This window comes from Saccopteryx bilineata, chromosome 10, assembly GCF_036850765.1.
Source record: "Saccopteryx bilineata isolate mSacBil1 chromosome 10, mSacBil1_pri_phased_curated, whole genome shotgun sequence".
In the NCBI taxonomy this organism is placed as follows: Eukaryota; Metazoa; Chordata; class Mammalia; order Chiroptera; family Emballonuridae; genus Saccopteryx; species Saccopteryx bilineata.
The window spans coordinates 47,145,104-47,167,276 of record NC_089499.1 but is presented as its reverse complement, the minus strand read 5'-3'; the positions used below and the strand labels follow the sequence as shown (position 1 = coordinate 47,167,276).

General features: G+C 40.5%; 1 protein-coding gene and 1 non-coding gene across 4 annotated transcripts in view; one reads left to right on the top strand and one right to left on the bottom strand.

Moving 5' to 3' along the window:
* TMCC1 (transmembrane and coiled-coil domain family 1) overlaps nt 1-22,173 on the bottom strand; it is a 248,599-nt gene that overhangs the window by 137,635 nt on the left and 88,791 nt on the right. The window lies entirely within an intron of this gene.
* LOC136314817 (U6 spliceosomal RNA) lies at nt 11,265-11,369 on the top strand. The gene has a single exon (XR_010727397.1). It is a non-coding gene; the product is annotated as a U6 spliceosomal RNA (small nuclear RNA).

The following is a 22,173-nucleotide window of genomic DNA, read 5'->3' as shown; positions in this document are numbered from 1 at the left end:
TAAATAAAAAAAATAAAAAAAATAAATAAATAAAAATGGCATTGCTAATGCAAAATTTAAAAAAAAGTCACAAATTTTTTTAAATAGTAGATTCACAAGCAAGAAGAATATTTTACACTTATAATTGTGTTGAAGAGAAAGAGATAACATTTAAATTCTTAGTTTCCACAATTCTCTGAAGGACTAAGGACAAAGACACATATCTAAAATAATAATTTCTTAACTTCTTTGTTCCTATAGCTTATTGTTGGCTTAAAGTCACAATTCAGTCTTCCTTTGTCAGAATGCTTTTCAGAGCTTCCAGCTGTGATTTCAAAAATGATACTGGGATAATACAGAATTGTGAAGCCACAGACAGTGAATGATAAGAGATACAAACAGGAACAACAACAACAAAATCACAAGGGTACAAATCTTTAAGGAGAACGATAAGACAGTATCTATGAAAAAACATTTAAAATATTCAAATAACACAAAAAAGAATGGCTTTTTGATATTTTTCACACTGAACATGTGATACTGTGATTTATAATACATGTCTATTTTCCTCTTCTGTCCCAGTTCCTGTATCACTGTTCCTAAAACTATTGGAATCTCCTAAAGGGTAAGAACAATAGGAGTATCTTTTTGTTGGTCAAATAAGTTAGTAAATATGATGTATATGTTTGCTCGCTTTGGGAGTGGGAGACAGGCTATAAGCTGGCAAAGTCATTATAGCCTAAGGCTTAGTTGTAAGACTAAGCCTTTCCCTCCCTTCTAATACTAAGGTCTTCTCAAAACTAAGCTTTTCCCCACACCCTTGACTGTTGCATGATAGGAGGTGGTGTACTCTTATGAGGAATCCCATTTATGCCTCAGATAAGTGGCTTTGTATCAGAGACTTCCTTATTTGTATATTGGCTTAAAGGCTTTAATTTTCTACACTATAAAATGAAGTAGACCAGGGGCTCTCGCTTTCTCAGTTCCTGCTATCAGCATTGCAGAGGCCTCCCTGATCCCTTGCCCTCTATGGGAAAAGTAGGTTTTCTGCTTTTCCCTTGGTTTCTCTTGTGGCTTGCCTGTCTTGGTGACACCAATGAACAGAATGGCCCACCATCCTCCAACTCTGCCATTTCTTTACCGTCTGCCCAAATTCAATGAGAACTTGCATGTGAATGGCCACGAGGGCCCCTAGCCATACACTTTTGTTATAATATTCAAAATAGCTTCAGAGCATAAAGATAAAATGGTTGTCATCTCATTCATAACAAGCCCCTTTCAACTACACCTGAATTTATAATAATCAAGTGACTTTTAGAAAGCCCTTCAGTCACCTAAGAATAGGGGCTAGTTGCCAAGGGAACTGGCCAGGTAATTAGAGGATTGGAACTTTCATTTCACCCCACTCCACCCTTTAACCTCTACCCTTGTGAAAAGGACAGAAGGACTAAAGATTACTGTTCAAACCACCACTGGTCAATGATTCAATCATTAGCAAACACAACAAAACACTAGAGACACATACCCTCAGAATGATAAAAATAAGATGCAAAAGTCAAATTAGTCTTGATTCTGTATCAATCTACAAAATATAATGATTTGAACTATGAGCAAAAAAATAAGGTATATATATCACAAAATAGTATGTACATCCAAGCCAGGTAATTAATACTGTGGCCTAAATTCTCCTGAGGTACAATCAGATCATAAAACCTTTATTCCAACTTCCACAAAGCAAACTGTCTGACTATAGAAAATTGCCTGAATTCCACATTTATGCAGAGGAACTTAAGCAAGATCACATAATACACTAAGGCCCTCTGGGCAAACATTCCTAGGAAAGATATATTAATCTCACAAGCATTTATCTGCTTACACTTAATTTTAACCATTTGGTATAACTCCTCACAAATTGTGTAAAGACAATGTATGACACTCAAGGAATATGAAAAATGGAAGAAAGCTCATCAAAAAAGTGTTTCTAGTCATAAGCATTCACACTTACAATAACAAAACTGGGTTATTGTTTTCTTCAGCTGTTCTGCATCCTTGTAGCAAACAATTCCAAGGAGTAGGAAACCTGGACAGTGTTACTCTTTTGCATAATAGTACAGTTGAGTCCTGAATAACCTATAATTGTCAAAAACAAGTTTAATGTTGGTGAGCTTAAGCCAGAAAATAGTATTTAATACATTCTGGTCTTACATTATGATAAAGTGGTTATTTAAATGTGCATTTGGACAGATGAAGCCACCTCCAGATTGATAGAAGGGGTGGGGATTCAAAACAGGCTGGGTCACACACCCATGTGTAGCAGTTAAAAATCCAGAAAGATATCCAGACTGCAGAGGTCACTTCTGAGAAGCAAGAGGTACCAGCTTGGCATGAGGCCCCCAGCCCAGGGTTCCAGTGCTAGGAAGAGAAATCTCCATAACTTCTGGCTGTGAAAACCAGTAGCTATTGTGGCTAAGTCAGACAGAGTATTGCTGGAGTCCCAGGCATTCCTCTTAAAGACACATACCAGGACTTACTGGTTGAGGAATTCATTCACTCTGAGCTCCAGCACTGGGGAAGCAGCTCAAAAGGTGCCAGGGATATTAGGGGAGGAACTGAATTGTCAGGCTTTGAGGCGAAGACTGAAGAGACAGCTTCCTCCCAGACAAAAGTGCTGGCAGAAAACATTATTCCATTGCTAGCCCACCCAACCAGATTCTAGTGGCTTTTCCATACAAATGGCCTATCTCAGCTCATGCTACAGACTTTCCTAAAATCTTTCAAGGGTTCACAAATCCCCAACATCTGGTCTCAGTGTGCCCGTACCTCTTGTTAAGTGGCCCTAGGCCTGGCACAAGCAGCACAAGTGGTACTGACCTCTGCCTGCACCTTCCAGGTGGGCCTGGAGCCAGCGCACTCTGTGGCTAGCTTCAGATTTTGCAGGCCAAAACGGAAAGGCACAAAATATTCAAAATGATAAAAAGCGAGAACCTATAATGAACATTTCTACCCAGCAAGGCTACCTACCATTTAAAATTGAGAGAGAACTAAAGAGTTTCCCAGACAGAAAAAGCTAAATGAGTTCATCACCAACCCAGTATTCCAAGAAATGTTAAAGGGCCTTCTTTAAGAAAAAAACCCCCAGATAAACAATATGAATAATAAAATGGCAATAAATACCTGTCTATCAACAATTACTTTATATGCAAATGGATTAAAAGCTTCAATCAAAAGACACAGGGTAGCTGAATGGATAATAAAACAAGACCCTTACCTATTCTGTCTAAAAGACACTCATTTCAGATCAAAAACATATACAGCCTGACCAGGCAGTGGCACAGTGGATAGAGTATTGGACTGGGACACAGAGGACCCAGGTTCAAAACCCTGAGCTTGTTAGCTTGAGCTCGGGCTCATCCAGTTTGAATAAGAGCTCACCAGTTTGAGTGCAGGGTCGCTGACTTGAGCATAGGATTATAGACATGACCCCTCTGGTAGCCGGCTTGAGCCCAAAGGTTACTGGCTTGAAGCCCAAGGTTGCTGGCTTGAGCCCAAGGTCGCTGGCCCGAGCAAGGGGTCATGTGCTCTGCTGTAGACCCCCCCCCAGTCAAGGTTCATGTTAGAAAGCAATCAATGAACAACTAAGGAGCTGCAACGAAGAATTGATCTCTCCCTTCCTGTCTGTCCCTGTCCTTCTCTCTGTGTCTGTCACACACACACACAAAAGAATGAAATCTTGCCACCTGCAACAACATGGATAGACCTAGAGGGCATTGTGTTGAAATAAGTCAAACAGAGAGACACACGCCATATGATTTCACTTATATGTGAAATCTAAAACACAAAATGAACAAACAAGTAGAACAGAAACAGACCCATAGACACAGAGAACATTTTGATGGCTGCCAGATGGGAGAAGGGTTAGGGGGAGTGGTGAAGAGATTAAGAAATACAAATTGGACCCTGGCGGGTTGGCTCAATGGTAGAGCATTGGCCCAGAGTGTAAAAGTCCCAGATTCAATTCCTGGTCAGGGTACACAGGAGAAGCAACCATCTGTTTCTCCACTCCTCCGCCTCCCCCTTCTCTCTCTCTTTTCCTCCCACAGCCATGGCTTGATTGGTTCGAGGGCATCAGCTGGGGCACTGAGGATGGCTCCACGTAGCCTCTGCCTCATGCACTAAAAATAGGTGAGTTGCGAGCATGTCTCCAAATGGGCAGAGTATCAGCCCCAGACAGGGGTATCTGGGTGGATTCTGGTCAGGGTGCATGTGGGAGTCTGTCTCTCCAACTCCCCTCCTCTCACTTGGGAAAAAAAGAAATACAAATTGGTAGTTACAGAATAGTCATGGGGATGTAAATAAAGGACAGCATAGAAAATAGAGTCAATAATACTGTAATAGCTATGTATGGTGTGAGAAGGGTACTAGGTTTATCGAGGTGATCATTTGCAAGATGTATGAATATCTAATTACTGGGTTGTACACCTAAAACTAATATAATGTAAGTCAACTGTAATTCGAAAATAAATTATTTAAAAATAAATTAAAAGACTATCCTTTTAAAAGTGTGCACTTGTGCCTGACCAGGCGGTGGCGCAGTGTATAGAGCGTCGGACTGGGACACGGAGGACCCAGGTTCGAGATCCCAAGGTCGCCAGCTTGAGCGCGGGCTCATCGGGTTTGAGCAAAGCTCACCAGCTTGAACCCAAGGTTGCTGGCTTGAGCAAGGGGTCACTGGGTCTGCTGTAGCCCCCCCCCCCCCCCCCCCCCCGTCAAGGCACATATGAGAAATCAATCAATGAACAACTAAGGAACCACAACGAAGAATTGATGTTTCTCATCTCTCTCCCTTCTTGTCTGTCTGTCCCTATCTGTCCCTCTCTCTGACTCTCCCTGTCTCTGCCACAAAAAAAGTGTACTTGTATAGCTATTTAACATATGAAATTTTTATTAATAAAGCAAGAAATATGCTCCCTAAGATTATATATGTTTTATCTAATACACTTCCATTTCAAAACTAAAAGTTCTAGAAAACATTTTCCACAGAGCACCTATATAGGAGAGGTTATACTGATTGATATTCAGTTCCTCTGATGCATTATTGTTTATGCTTCTTATGAAGAAATGCTCAGAGGTAAATAGATCAGAATTAGCAATCTCTTTCACTCTTATGGCACAAATTTTGTACATATATATATTTAAAGTGCTGCTAAGATGAAAATCTCAATAAATGCAGAATTAGCCTTAAAAAAGAAATTTCAAGTTTTCTTTTATTTATTTATTTTTTACAGAGACAGAGAGTGAGTCAGAGAGAGGGATAGACAGGGACAGACAGACAGGAATGGAGAGAGATGAGAAGCATCAATCATTAGTTTTTCATTGCGCGTTGCAACACCTTAGTTGTTCATTGATTGCTCTCTCACATGTGCCTTGACCGTGGGCCTTCAGCAGACCGAGTAACCCCTTGCTGGAGCCAGCGACCCTGGGTTCAAGCTGGTGGGTTTTTTCCTCAAACCAGATGAGCCCGCACTCAAGCTGGCGACCTCGGGGTTCCGAACCCGGGTCCTCTGCATTGCAGTCCGATGCTCTATCCACTGCGCCACCACCTGGTCAGGCTCAAGTTTTCTTGATTCTAGTATTTGAGACTCTTAGATTCATTGGTACAGAAGGGCTTTTTGCCTCTGTGTTAAAAATGAGAATAGGGTTTGTATAAACCAGGAAAAAAATCACCACAACAGAAACTTAACTAGGTACTCAGTAGCACTTCATTCACATTCACAGTACTCAAATCAAGATATGCATGTGCCCTGGCCAGCAGGATCAGTGGTAGAGCATCTGCCCAGTTTGTGGATGTCCCAGGTTCAATTCCAGGTCAGGGAAAACAGGAGACGCGCCCATCTGCTTCTCCACCCCTCTCTCTCTTGCTTTGCCCCCCCTACCTCCTGCAGCCATGGCTCTATTGCAGCAAGTTGGCCCCAGGTGCTCAGGGTGGCTCTATTCCCCCTCACATACTAAGAGTTCTGTTACTGAAAAACAGAGCAATGCACCAAATGGGCAGAGCATCGCCCCCTAGTGGGCTGGCCAGGTGGATCTCGGTTGGGGCACATGCAGGGGAGTCTGTCTCCCTGCCTCCTCTCCTCTCACTGAATTTAATAAAAGAGATATGCATGTGAAAAAGTTATAAATTTATTTCTGTCTTGTCTTTGCTAGCTGGATTTCACAAAACAACCATTTTCTCATCAGAAAGAGAAAAGAGGCCCTGGCCGGTGGGCTCAGCGGTAGAGCGTCGGCCTAGCGTGCGGAGGACTCGGGTTCAATTCCCGGCCAGGGCACACGGGAGAAGCGCCCATTTGCTTCTCCACCCCTCCGCCGTGCTTTCCTCTCTGTCTCTCACTTCCCCTCCCGCAGCCAAGGCTCCATTGGAGCAAAGATGGCCCGAGCGCTGGGGATGGCTCTGTGGCCTCTGCCCTGGGCGCTAGAGTGGCTCTGGTCGCAACATGGCGACGCCCAGGATGGGCAGAGCATCGCCCCCTGGTGGGCAGAGCTTCACCCCATGGTGGGCGTGCCGGGTGGATCCCGGTCGGGCGCATGCGGGAGTCTGTCTGACTGTCTCTCCCTGTTTCCAGCTTCAGAAAAAAAAAAAAAAAAAAGAAAGAGAAAAGAAAAAGGAAGGGGGAGGTGAGGCTAAGTTTTTCTTTAAGATGCTACAATCTTGGGCTTAAAAAAGTGAAGCTGTTCAATATCTATTGCAGAATAGATTCTTTAAAAAATAGTAATTTTTTTTTTTTTTGTATTTTTCTGAAGCTGGAAACGGGCGCTCTGCTGCGACCAGAGCCACTCTAGCACCTGGGGCAGAGGCCAAGGAGCCATCCCCAGCACCCGGGCCATCTTTGCTCCAATGGAGCCTCGGCTGCGGGAGGGGAAGAGAGAGACAGAGAGGGAGGAGGGGGTGGGGGTGGAGAAGCAAATGGGCGCTTCTCCTATGTGCCCTGGCCAGGAATCAAACCCGGGACTTCTGCACGCCAGGCCAATGCTCTACCACTGAGCCAGCCAGCCAGGGCAAAAAATAGTAATTTTTTAAATTAAAAAATTAAATTTATTGGGGTGACATTGGTTAATAATAAGCAATTATATATATTAGAGAAAATATAACAAGTTAAAAACATATTTACTAAGTCATCTGTGATATTATACACTTTAACATTCATTCTAAATTTGCTTTCATGTTTTCTCTGTCTCGTAGTCTCTCTCTTGCACTTTCTCTGGTCTAATGAAGCAGAGTAAGTGATCAAGTCCTTTGTTGGAAGCTATAGTCTTAAAAGAGGCCTTAAAACCTTTTCAGAAGTTATTTACTAAACATAAGAACCCCTAAATTTGGGAGAATTAGGTGGAAGGACTGAGGGGGAATAAAAATAATCCTTGTTAGTTTCAGAAGTTAGGCCAACAAATGTTTTGTACAACTAATTTGTTAATAATTAGTTCTGCCTGACCAGGCGGTGGCGTAGTGAATAGAGCATCGGACTGGGATGCGGAGGACCCAGGCTCGAGAACCCGAGGTTGCCAGCTTGAGTGCGGGCTCATCTGGTTTGAGCTAAGCTCACCAGCTTGGACCCAAGGTCGCTGGCTCGAGCAAGGGGTTACTTGGTCTGCTGTAGCGCCCCCCCCCCCTCAAGGCACATATGAGAAAGCAATCAATGAACTACTAAGGTGTCTCAATGAAAAACTAATGATTGATGCTTCTCATTTCTCTTCATTCCTATCTGTCTGTCCCTATCTATCCCTCTCTCTGATTCTCTCTCTGTCTCTGTTAAAAGAAAAAAAAAAGCAAAAAAAAAATTAGTTACATAACCTGCTTGGTAATTTAAAATAAGAGTTTGGGAGTGTATTAGGATTGACCAAGAAAATTCTTAAAAATATACTGCAAACAGTAAGAATCATTAGTACAATGCAGCAGAATTAGCAATTCATTAAAGAATACTCTCAGCAGTACCAGAAGATATAAGCAGAGGATCTCCAGAAATCATGATATGAAAGCTTCCTAATATCATCTTTCCCAGTAAGGTAAGAAAGGAATTAATTAATTACCTGGTACTAATATATGCTAAAAAGAAGAGTTAAGTTCAAATAAATCTGTCAATATCTGATTAAGATTCTAGCTCAGAAACCAAATCTAGTAATTTCTCTCAAACTAAAACAATTCACCCAAACCAGAAAAGCAAAATATCAGATAATGCTTTCCAGATTACAACTTTGCATTGTAGGATCAAATTTGTCTAACAGTGTCAACAAAAGTGTCAGCACTTCAGAATACTATTATAAAAAAAATATGTGACGACTGGATAAAGAAGATGTAGTACATAAATATCATACAATGAGATACTACTCAGCCATAAAAAAGAATGAACTCTTAACATTTGCGACAACATGGATGGACCTAGAGAGTACTGTGTTGAGTGAAATAAGTTAAGTAGAAAAAGACAAATGCCATATAATTTCATTTACTTGTGAAATCTAAAACACAAAATAAATGAACAAACAATACAGAAACAGACTGATGGTTGCCAAATGGGAGAAGGGTTGGGGGGCTGAGTGACAAAGGATTAAGAAGCACAAATTCGTGACTGACAGGTGGTGGCACAGTGGATAAAAGCATCAACCCAGAATGCTGAGGTCACTATTTTGAAACCCCAAGGTCGCTGGCTCTGAGCACAGGCAGCCAGCATGCAGTCACTGGCTTGTGTGGGGGAATCATCCACACAAACCCAAAGCTTGCTAGCTTGAATCCAAAGTTTGCTGGCATGAAAAGCTCAAGGTCACTGGCTTGAGCAATGGAACACTGGCATAGCCCTGGTCAAGGCAGCATGAGAAGCTCAATGTACAACTAAAGAGAAAGCAACTACGAGTCAATGCTTCTCACTGATGCTCCCTTTCTGTCTGTCTGTCTGTCTGTCTCTGTCAATCAATAAAAGTATGTTTAAAAACTAATTTTAAAAAAGAAGTACAGTCTGAATGATTGATGCTTCTCATCTCTCTCTGTTCTTGTCTGTCCTTATCTATCCCTCTCTCTGACTCTCTCTGTCTTTGTAAAAAAAATTTAAAAAAATAAAAACCCCTTTAAAAAAGAAGTACAGTCTGACCAGGTGGTGGCACAGTGGATAGAGCATTGGACTGGGATGTGGAGGACCCAGGTTCGAGATCCCGAAGTCACCAGCTTGAGTGCGGGCTCATCTGGTTTGAGCAAGGCTCACCAGCTTGAGCCCAAGGTCTCTGGCTTGAGCAAGGGGTTCCTCAGTCTGCTGTAGCCCCCCGGTAAAGGCACATATGAGAAAGCAATCAGTGAACAACTAAGGAGCTGCAACGAAGAATTAGTGCTTCTCATCTCTCTCCCTTTCTGTCTGTCCCTCTCTCTGTCTCTGTCACAAAATAAATAAATAGATAAAATTAAAATGCTTAAAAAAAGAATTAAAATAAAAAAGTATAAATTGGTAGTTACAAAAAAGTCAGGAAGATGTAAAGTACAACATAGGAAAGATAGTCAATAATACTGTAACTATGCATGGTGCCAGGGTGGGTACTATACTTATTGGGGGAAACACTTAAGTTATATAAATATCTAACTATTATGCTGTATATCTGAAACTAATATAAATATTGAATGTAAAAAAATTGATGTAAAATCTAAGAAGATCATTAAATCACAAGTATGATAAACAAGCAACATTTGCTATCTTACTATACACTAAGAAGAAAAAAATTGCTAGCCCTGGTCGGTTAGCTCAGCTGGTTAGAGCATTGTCCCAATATACCAGGTTGTGGGTTCAATCCCTAGTCAGAGCCCATATAAGAATCAACCAATAAATGCATAAATAAGTGGAACAACAAACTGGTATTTCTCTCTCTTCTCTCCATTCTTCTCTCTCTAAAATAATTTTATTTTTATTAAGTGAGATGGGGAGGCAGAGACAGAACCCCACATGCACCCTGACCGAAATCCACCCAGCAAGCCCTCTACTAGGCGATGATCTGCTAGAACCATTTGAGCCATGGCTGCGGGAGGGGGAGACAGAGAGAGAGAGAGAGAGAGAGAGAGAGATTGGGGGATGTGGAGAAGCAGATGGTCACTTCTCATATGTGCCATAACCGGGAATCAAACCCAGGACTTCCACACACCAGGCTGACATTCTACACTGAGCCAACCAGCCAGGGCCAATAATTTTTTGTTAAAGAAATTGCTAGCAAGAAATTCTTCCTTTTAGTGCTCAATAGACTCAGGCCATCCCACATCACCACATCTGATTTCCTGAGAGATGCTGTATTATAATTCCAGAGCCTTCTTTTACCTCAGTACACTGAAATTTCTATTATTTTGAGTTGGAATTTTTTTAAGACAAAATTTCTTTGGATTTCAGAGATCATAGACATTGAAGAAGACAATGCTTTGCAAAAAAAAAAAAATTGAGCACTGATTAAAAAACAAAAGCGACTAAAGATCTACGTATAATAAATGTCTAGATGCTTAAACATGCCACAAACTTTCTTAATTATTCTGAAGAATATGGCTATACATTAAACAGTACTGTAAATACAAAGTCAAGAAAATTTAGGCACTGAAGCACTGAAGCATGTGGTACTACTGGGGGTAGGAAATACTAATTGACATTATGCCTCATCTTTAACGCTGTAACAAAAGTAGGTAGAATTTGCCAGACCAGGAGGTGGCGCAGTGGACAGAGCGCCAGACTGGGATGCAGAGGACCCAGGTTCAAAACCCTAAGGCCAATGGCTTGAACATGGGCTCATCCAGTTTGAGTACAGGATCACCAGCTTGAGCACAGGGTTGCTGGCTTGAGTGTGGGATCATAGACATGAACCCATGGTCACTAGTAGCTTGAATCCCAAGGTTGCTGGCTTAAGCAAGGGGTCACTCACTCTGCTGTATCCACCCCTACCCATCAAGGCACATATGTATGAAAAAGCAATCAATGAACAACTAAGGTACTAAAACGAAGAACTGATGCTTCTCATCTCTCTCCTTTCCTGTCTGTCTATCCCTATCTGCCCCTGTCTGTGTCAAAAAAAAAAAAAAAAAAGAAAAGAAAAAGAAATTATGCATACTAAAAGAACCATATAGTATCTTAGAATTAGGAAAGTGATAGTTCAGCTCTTGTTACCACTATAACCAACATCTGAGCTTCGGATTCTGCTTTGGAGACCATGATTTATGAGCAATACTGAAGAACTGAAAAATTAAGAGTGATGTACCAGCATGACTAAATATTCAAAATTATGATGTGATAAAACAGCAGCATATATTCTAAATTTGGAACAATACAGAGAAGATTAGCTTGACCTCTGCATGAGGACAATATTTAATCTGTAAAGCACTCAATATTTTTCATGGACCTTTGGCGTCCTTAGTGAACTCATGTTCAAACCACAAATCTGAACCTGTGACTGCCAACAATCTACGTGATTTGGAGTTTACCAGTGGAACCCAGGTTACAAATTCATTTAGCATCTCAAGGAATCCCAGAATCTCATAGCTAAAAGGTTATTTAAGACATTCTTTAGGTCAGCTGTTTCCTTGAGCTATCTACTTCAGGTCTTATTGATGGCTGCAAGGTTATCCTTGGCAAGACTCACATTAGCAAATAACAGTGGTCAAAAGCACGATTTTGGAGCTAGAAAGACTTGGTTCTAACATACAGTAAACTTCTTACTAATTGGGTGAGCTTGACAAATCACTTCAACCTCAATTTTTCTTACTTATAAATTAATTTATGAGATGGTAATACTTCACAGTACAGTGTTTGTAGTGAGGATTTACTACTGTATTCTAACATTTAAAATGCTTAAAACAGCCTGACCAGGCAGTGGCACAGTGGATAGAGCGTCGAACTGGGATGCGAATGACCCAGGTTCGAGACCCTGAGGTCGCCCGGCTTGAGCGCAGGCTCATCTGGCTTGAGCAAAAAGCTCACCAGCTTGGACCCAAGGTCGCTGGCTCGAGCAAGGTGTTACTCGGTCTGCTGAAGGCCCATGGTCAAGGCACATATGAGAAAGCAATTGCCTGACCAGGCGGTGGCGTAGTGGATAGAGCATCAAACTGGGATGCAGAAGACCTAGGTTCGAGACCCCGAGGTCGCCAGCTTGAGCGAGGGCTCATCTGGTTTGAGCAAAAGCCCACCAGCTTGAACCCAAGGTCGCTGGCTCCAGCAAGGGGTTACTTGGTCTGTTGAAGGCCCGCAGTCAAGGCACATATGAGAAAGCAATCAATGAACAACTAAGGTGTTGCAACGTGCAATGAAAAACTAATGATTGATGCTTCTCATCTTTCTGCATTCCTGTCTGTCTGTTCCTGTCTATCCCTCTCTCTGACTCACTCTCTGTCTCTGAAAAAAAAAAAAAGAAAAGAAAAAGAAAAAAGAAAGCAATCAATGAACTAAAGTGTTGAAACGAAAAACTGATGATTGATGTTTCTCATCTCTCTCCATTCCTGTCTGTTCCTATCTATCCCTCTCTCTGACTCTCTCTCTGTCCCTGTAAAAAATAAATAAAACAAAATGCTTAAAACAATAAATATTTGTTGAATTAAAAATTTTAAAAAAGAATATTGCAAAAGTCTAGGGATAAGGAACTATTCAGAGACACACATTGTGAAATCAATTCATGCCTGCAGAGGCATTACACACAATTCTGATTGGCTTTAACTGGAGAAATACTGATTGGCTTTAACTGGAGAAATACAAGGAACCAGATGTTAGTTCAATATGCTGGATTTGTCTAACAGAGGCATCCACAAGTAGAATGGCCTTAATTGAGAGATTCTGAGAGGCCAGATAACCACTTGCAGAGAATGTTTCAGAGTTAAATAAAATGGTTACAGAAGTGAGTTCCAAGTTAACATGTTGTGTTAATGAAAGGCTCAAAAAGAAAAGTGGAACCTTCTCAGGACAATGCTCTAGCACTCCTGTCTTGCCCCTACATATGGCTATAGTAACTTGAAAGGGGAAAAATATCCAAAAACACAGAATTAAAAATAATCATTGCTAATGACTGCCAGATTACCTGCTAATCACACTATCTGAAAGCAATGACCAATAAGCCAATTATTTCTTTTCCTTTTTTAAAGCACTGTTTGGAGTTTAGGAAGACTGGTGACTTCTGGATTTCTAGCAGAAGTGGCCTTTTGAAAACAGATATGAAAAGCAATGGGAAACTTTCATTTATTTCTTTTATTTAAATTTCTGCTTTACCCATTTCTAACACAAGAGTTAGTTTTTGAACTTCAAATCTTGCTTTGTTATTTTGTTTCATTTTGTTTTTTGACAGAGACAGAGAGGAGTCACAGAGAGAGACAGATTAGGGACAGAAAGACAGGAAGGGAGAGAGATTAGAAGCTTCAATTCTTCCTTGCGGCTCCTTAGTTGTTTATTGATTGCTTTCTCATATGTGAAAGCCCCCTTGACCGGGGGCTACAGCACAGCAAGTGACCCCTTGCTCAAGCCAGTGACCTTGGTTGGGCTCAAGCCAGTGACCTTTGGGCTCAAGCTAGTGACCATGCGGTCATGTTTATGATCCCACACTCAAGCCAGTGACCCTGGGTTTCAAACCTGGGTCCTTTGCATTCTAGTCCAATGCTTTATCCACTGCACCAGCACCAGGTCAGGCTTGCTTTATTGTTAAGACAAATTGTTTTCATTTTTTCTTAGGTGTTTTAGGAAAATTAGTCTACTTAAGATGTATCTTCCAACAGTTGGCAGCTTACCAACTTGTTGGCAATCTAGATCCTTCTAAGATCTCCTACATGCTCTGCCTTTATATTGTACTTTTCTCACTAAATAAATGATAAAAACGTACAATATTGAGGCACCTGTGCTGCAGCAGAATGAACAAAGAATTTAGACTCAGCCATGTACTAGCCCTCTGGTCTTAGTTAAATTTAAGAATTTCCTATGAGCTCTGGCCGGTTGGCTCAGTGGTAGAGCATCGGCCTGGCATGCAGGAGTCCCGGGTTCGATTCCCGGCCAGGGCACAGAGGAGAAGCGCCCATCTGCTTCTCCACCCCTCTCCCTCTCCTTCTCCTCTGTCTCTTTCTTCCCCTCCCGCAGCCAAGGCTCTATTGGAGCAAAAGTGGCCCGGGCGCTGGGGATGGCTCTATGGCCTCTGCCTCAGGTGCTAGAATGGCTCTGGTTGCAACAGAGCAACGCCCCAGATGGTCAGAGCATCGCCCCCTGGTGGGCATGCTGGGTGGATCCCAGTTGGGCGCATGTGGGAGTATGTCTGACTACCTCCCCATTTCCAACTTCAGAAAAATACAAAAAAAAAAAAAAGAATTTCCTATGAATGGATTGCTCCAGCTCCCAAGTTCACTGCTGCTCAGCCTGAGGTCACAGACTGGTCTGAAGGTATGCAGATGCCCTCTGTGGCTACTCAGTTTCCTACTGAAGACTGGTCTGAAGCCCCCAATGCTCAGACCACTGAATAGGTGGGAACAACCACTGAGGGGGACTTAGCTGTTCTTTCACAGACTCTTAACAGAATGGAAATAAGGTTAACAAAAAATAAGCAGTTTCTAAAAAAAAATTTTTTTTTTTAAATCAGGGTAAGCCCTAATTACCTTGTTTGTAAAAATGAAGATCAGACCTACCTCAAAAAGCTGACATGCAACTTAAATTACATTTTGTATACAGATAAAGGTCTTGCATATATTATATACTCAAGAAGCTGAGTATGACCTCATATAATAGTTATTAAAACAAATTCACTTCCACAAAACATTCTTGCAAAGATTACTACTAACTACATGGAAAAGATTCTTAATTATCAAATTAAAGTTCAGTATTCTCAAGGCAGGTTTCTTGGTGTTTTATGACAAAAAGAAAGATGATATAGGGATGGTTTTCACCTTCATCCCTCTTTCTTAACTATAATTATGCAACATTATATTGTGGTTAATGTGACACTTTAATCTGAGCTCTCTCTTCCACCCCACCCTCAATTTCACAATGCAGAAATAGTTCACAGAGATTGTTTATTTAACTGGCTACCTCACTAAACAGAAGAGGCCTTATCTTAGATACTGTAAATAACCACTCTCTTTTTCTTATTTTGTTTAGATATCTGATCATCCAGAATGTCACTGCTTACATTTTAATGATGAACACTATTAAAATAATTCTAGGGAATTATTACAGTATTTTGCTACTCATTGGAAAAAGATAAGTTATTTAAAAGTAATAACATAAGAAACAAACAAAAAAGAAAAGAAAGGAAACCAAACAAAGTTAGTGATGAAATTAGTCTTTGTCCCTGCTCTTCAATTTCTTTCCTCATTCAAACAAGCTGATCTAGTTACCAATACGTATTTGAAAAAAGGAAAAATTTCTTCTACTTTTTTCTTGCCCCTTGACAAAAAAATGGTGTTCTCTGATTCTCTGAAATGGTCAACAAGGTAAAGAAGCAAGAATGCTGAACACACAGCCAGAGGTAGTCCAGGGATCTGTGGTATCACTCAAAATTAGCTGTGTAGCCTGACCAGGCGGTTGCGCAATGGATAGAGCATCGGACTGGGACACAGAGGACCCAGGTTGAAAACTCCAAAGTCGCCAGCTTGAGCACCGGCTCATCAGGCTTGAGCACAGAGACACTGGCTTGAAGCCCAAGGTTTGCTGGCTTTAGCAAGGGTTACTCACTCTGCTGTAGCCCCCCAGTCAAGGCACATATATGAGAAAGCAATCAATGAACAACTAAGGTGCTGCAATGAAGAACTGATGCTTCTCATCTCTTTCCCTTCCTGTCTGTCTGTCTCTATCTGTCCCTCTCTCTGAGTCTCTCTCTGTCTCTGCCAAAAAATATTATATTAGCTGTGTAACCTCAGGCAGGTTTTAACAGCTTTGACCTAGTAAAATGAAGAGTTTGATTAGGATTATCTCTCTGAGTTTTTGCTCATCACTTGACAACAGCTAAAAATCATTTGTGTTGCAAAGAACTCATTTTGTAACTCAAGGTTTCTTAATTCTTAGCTTCCTCATTATTACAGTTTTGAAATCTGTGTCAGGGTTCCTTATCCCAGCAAGATGTTATTATAAAATATAATATACTTGTCAGTTCTTAATTAATATTTGACTTGATCTTCAGATGGAAATATGACTATTTTCATAATCTATCTATAAACCAAACAAATCCTTGTTAATTTTTTACAAAAAAAGTTGTCATAAGGTTAATTTTAAACACCAAACATCTTTTATCTATATAAAATGATTCTATTAAAGAAAAGGGTATTTCCAAAAATCTACCTATATATAAAATGAGAGCTATAAATTAATGCATATATATACAGACTCGGAAGTATGAAAGTTCAAAAGTGAAATCTAGTCTCCTCCCATTGACTGACAAGATCATAGGTCATGATGATGTAACATTAAAACAAGTCAATTTTTAATAGACATTTACTAAACCTCACATTATGCCAACTTGCCAAAGTCACCTTTCTTTCTTTTTTAATTTTCCATTGATTTTGAGGGAGAGAGAAGAAGGGAGGGAGAGGGGGAAAGAGAAGGAGAGGGAGAGATGGGGAGACGGTGAGAGGGAGGGTGGGGAGAGAAAGAGACAGAGACAGAGAGAGAGAGAAGTATCAACTTGTTACACTTAGTTGTTCCATTTAGTTGTGTAGTTACTGATTCCATCTTGTACGTGGCCTGACCGTACGTGCCCTGACTGAGGATTGAACCCATAACCTCAGCGTGCTGGAATGACATTCTATCCACTGCGACACTCAGCAAGGGCCAAAGTCGCCTTTTTTGAGATAAAATGCTGTACTATGATCTCTGAAGAAAAACTAATCCATTCTAATGATTATTTTACATAGTACATAGTCTTGGTATGTCCTGTCTGTTTGTCTGTCTATCTATCTATCTATCTATCTATCTATCTATCTATCTATCTATGTAACTATGAATTTCTGGAAGCTAACAGTCACAAGGCAAAGACAGAGTTCTGAATAAACAAAAGAGTGGTAGACTTTGGATGCCAAAATTCTCCTCCCTCACTCCTAAGAGTCAAGACTACTGATAAAGTACCCAAATCTCTTGTGAATAAAAGAGGAAAGCAGGACTTAGATCACATACTATATTCCTCTATAGGTCTAATTACTCTGGTCTACAGGGGGTCCTCGGGTTACTACACAGTTCTGTTCTTACAACAGTGACATAACCCGAATTTTGGTGTAAGTTGAAACACACCCTAGCCTAACTCACTTATCTAACACAGTTGTAAAATCATAATCTAGAACATAAAAACACAACTAAACCAAAAAGAAAGGAAAAGGGCACAAATATACTATACTGCATACTGTACTACGTATTCTTCCACCATGTGCAACCAAACTAATTCACCCATGTAATCCCTAAGTATGACGCTAATGGCATAAACTGAAACACTCACATCTCAATTTTTAAAAGTTTTTATGGGAGTGAGCATGGTAAACTTCAAATGCTGTCATATATTAAGACTGTTGTAACCCAAGAACCCCCTGTATATCTATTTTACAAAATAAAGAAAAAGAAGGTTAAATTTAAAGAGTGGACTTGATTTTATATCATGTTGAGCCTTCATCATAAAAGCTACAGTTTGGAAGGAATATAACACATTTTTTAAAAAAAGAAGAACCAAAAACTTTAAGAAGCATCCCTTTGATTCTCAACTTTACAGGACAAATTTACCAAGGTCAAGAACACCCTACTTATACTTTCAATTTTACTTTTAAGACAACATATTAAATGTCAACGTGAGATCATTAAGGGAAATCATAACATCTTTCAGGCCACAACATAAATATACTATATTAAAGGAAACACACGTTCTGGACTTCAACCTAAAAGTTACATGCTTTGGCAACCAAGTTTTGCTCTATAAAGTACCTTTAGTAGAGAACTAAAAAGCCAGAATATATCTTCATCTCTGACTTATTCCCACTTTTCTTATAATGTTTATTCCCTTGACAATGAATAAAATATTCTCTTGCTATTGTGAGCTACCTGACACTGAATACAGAGAAAATAGAGACATCTTTTGGTTTTCACCAAAAAACACAATTTTCAACTATTTTGTGTGAAAATGAACATTATCCTACTAGCTCAACCGAGCAATCTTTGGGTTTTAAATTTGGTTTATCTTTATTTTTTATCCTAACATTGTCGTTACACCCTACCTATGCTTCCATTGTTATTCTATATCCAGTCATCAATTCAATATTTACAAAGAGCACCTACCACCACTAAATCGATTTTCAACTAGAGTGCCACAAGAATTTTTAAAACATGCAATATCTGACTATTTCATCAGGGCACTGACCTCTTTTCCCTTAGAATGTCAAAAAAAAAAAAAAAAGACAACAGTCAACAAAACAATAGCCGTCTAGTGTAAATGAATCAAAATTATACCTACATATTTTGGTCAGATTGGCAAAAAATACACTGTTTGGTATGCTGCAGAATTTCAGTAATTTATTTAGGTGTGCCATGAGATGAAAAAGGTTGCAAACTGCTGTACTACTATATCATAGTCACTGTACTCAATCTAGCCCATATCATAATGATTCCTGTACTAGTATATCATCAATATCCTGTCAGTAGACAGTCATAACATCCTTTCCACCTACTGATACTGGCCTAGGGCACCACCTGGTGGTCAGCAAAAGGAACTAGCTTTCCCACCACCTCATTTTCTCCTAGGGAGAACAGTACACGTGAGCTTTCTGGTTTTGCTCACAGCTCAAATAATTCAATTTTAGAACTTTCCCTTTCATTTAAACAGAGCAGGATACCATCTTGCTGTGATTTACCATGGAGGGCAGAGTCCCTCATTTATAAAATCTAGGTAATTCACAAACTCTAAGACTACAAATTATTTATTACTGATTAAGAATAGAAAAAAAAAATGGTTTTGAGAGCTACTTCAAAGATGAGCCCAAGACAGCAGCAGGCACTGAGCTCCATGTGCCTTTTCCAGAGTTGGCCTTGGTTAGGAAGTCCTCCCAAGCAGGTTGAGCCCAATTCCACTTTGTGAGAATATGTCAGTGGGGTCAGCAATCTGAAGTTCCTGCTGCAACTTCTGCTTCTAAGGTGGCCAGCCTAGAGGTAGAGAAAGCAGCTGAGGCAGTGTTGCATGGGAATTCCAAGGCAGGAGAAAGCTGACAAGTGGTGCCTTTCCTTTGTCCCCTGCCCACAGCTGGGATAATTCTGCTACATGGATAATCTACATGTACCCTGGAAACCACAATTCTATCAAGTGCGGTTCAGCCTATTCCAGGGGTAGTCAACCTTTTTATTCCGACCGCCCACTTTTGTATCTGTTAGTAGTAAAATTTTCTAACCGTCCATCGGTTCCACAGTAATGGTGATTTATAAAGTAGGGAAGTAACTTTACTTTATAAAATTTATAAAGCAGAGTTACAGCAAGTTAAAGCATATATATAATAATAATTACTTACCAAGTACTTTATGTCGGATTTTCACTAAGTTTGGCAGAATCTTTATAAAACAACTTACTATAGTTAAATCTATCTTTTTATTTATACTTTGGTTGTTCTGCTACCGCCCACCATGAAAGCTGGAACGCCCTCTAGTGGGCGGTAGGGACCAGTTTGACTACTCCTGGCCTACTCAGTGTGAAATCATTTCAATATTTTGGGCTCTTAGTCACCAAAGAATGGGAATTACCAGGAAGAATAAAATAAGCCTACTTCTCTTTTCACCCCACCTGCCTGCACCAATTCCTTCCTCTTTTCTCTGATTTCCATATTTAGCCACAAAACCTCCCTAACCGCAGCCTAATAAAAGTATTCTTCTTTTTCTAAATTTACCTATACAAGAAAATGATGTAGTGAGCTCTGAGGTGACAGTAACCTTAAGAGAGAACCAGGATCACTAGCCTCAAACTTCCCCTTAAACTTCCGAAGTTTGCTTAAACCCTCTCATTTTCCTCTAATTAAGCTTATGTTTTCTCAGAATGTATAGCAATAAGATCTCATTCATTGTTAATATTTTATAAAAGAAGGATATTTAAATAGCATTGATTGATATTATATCACTGTGTAGTTACCACTGTAATTGTGAAATAATGTATAATATTTTGGAGGAATGGAATTTGGAGCTTAGCCTGGAAATCTACAAACCATTTTTAAAACTGAAATTCAAAATTACTTTCCCAATGAAATAAAAAGTCAAATGTTGTTTTACAAATTGGTGGATGCTTATACTACATGATTATGTTACTAAATAACTTCTTAGCTCAGCTCTCTAATACCTCAGAGGGCTATTTCCCTATTTTATTCCATCTTGAACATAACTATTCCAAAAAAAAAATCTAATTTATTTTCAGCATGCAATGCTTTTTTAAAAATCTGTAATGAGGGAGACCTTCATCCAAGCACATCAAAATTATTTAGTTTTGCGATCATAATGCTAAATCAAAGACACTGATCCTAAATTGATTTTAAAAATCAACTATATATAATCATATACTATTCCATTACTTCGGCTAAAGTCTCATCAGTCCTCATACTGGTTAGGCTCTAGAGTTCTATGTGAAATATAAAGATAACTAGCACAAGATCCTAGCTCTCCAGGGGCTCAAAATTGGGGTTTTCTTTTGTTTTGTTTCTTCTACCTTGTTAATACAAATGTAAGCTATTTTGAAACTTGAAATTTGCATGTATTGTGTTATCTTATGGCAGAGAGGACTTATACTGGCTGTGCCTCGTACTCTTTTTTTTTCATTTTTCTGAAGCTGGAAACAGGGAGAGACAGTCAGACAGACTCCCGCATGCGCCCGACCGGGATCCACCCGGCACGCCCACCAGGGGCGAAGCTCTGCCCACCAGGGGGCGATGCTCTGCCCATCCTGGGCGTCGCCATGTTGCAACCAGAGCCACTCTAGCGCCTGAGGCAGAGGCCACAGAGCCATCCCCAGCACCCGGGCCATCTTTGCTCCAATGGAGCCTCGGCTGCAGGAGGGGAAGAGAGAGACAGAGAGGAAAACGCAGCGGAGGGGTGGAGAAGCAAATGGGCGCTTCTCCTGTGTGCCCTGGCCGGGAATCGAACCCGGGTCCTCCGCACGCTAGGCCGACGCTCTACCGCTGAGCCAACCGGCACCAGGGCTGTGCCTCATACTCTTAAGCCATCCTTCAAGGAGCATATTCTCTATAAAGCCCCTGTAAATAACGTAACCTACTTAGCTCTCTTTTTTGCTGAACTTCTATGCCCTTAATTACAGTAACATCTGGTTATATATTGTTCTTTCTCAAAGCTTTTAAGTGCTAAAAATGGATTATAAGTATGCTGAGGATATTGATCATCTCGGCCCTCCAGGTGGCTAAGCAGAGCCTAGGGTGATGAGATCAACTCTCTAACTGTGAAAATATCACTTTACCCTACTATGCTGTACAGATATTTAAATTTTCTGTGTGTGTCATGAAAGACTAGGAAGTACAGCAAGTTTAACTTGTGGCATTTTCAAATTAGAAATAACATTAAATATTATTTAGTATAATACCTTCATCTTGAAGAAAATGAAATCTACAGAATTTAATTTAAGGTCACTCTGATATTTAGTAACAGATAAAAAATATTGTTAGAATCTAGAACTGCAGGCTTCTGGCTCCTGGGCTTCATTATACCACACTGCTTCTTTCACTGCCACCTATGTAAATCTTGCCATCCCAACAAGACCATAAAGTCTTTGAGAATAAGCCTGTAATATATTTAATGTGTAGTTCTCACTTAAAATTGAGGTGAGCAGCCCTGGCCGGCTGGCTCAGCGGTAGAGCATTAACCCAGTCAAGGCACACAGGAGAAGCGACCACCTGCTTCTCCACCCCCCCCCCCCACTCTCTCTATCTCTCTCTTTCCATCCCACAACCCTAGCTAGATTGGAGCAAGTTGGCCCCAGGTGCTGAGGATGGTTCCCTCCTGGCTTTGTTACAAGTGCTAAAATAGCTCGGTTACCAAGCAATGGCCCTAGATGGGCAGAACATCTCCCCACAGGGGGCTTGCCAGGTGGATCTTGGTTGGGGCATATGTAGGAGTCTGTCTCTCTACCTCTCCACTTCTCAATTAAGAAAAAGAAATGAGCCTGACCAGGCAGTGGCACAGTGGATAGAGCGTCGGACTGGGATGCAGAGGACCCAGGTTCAAAACC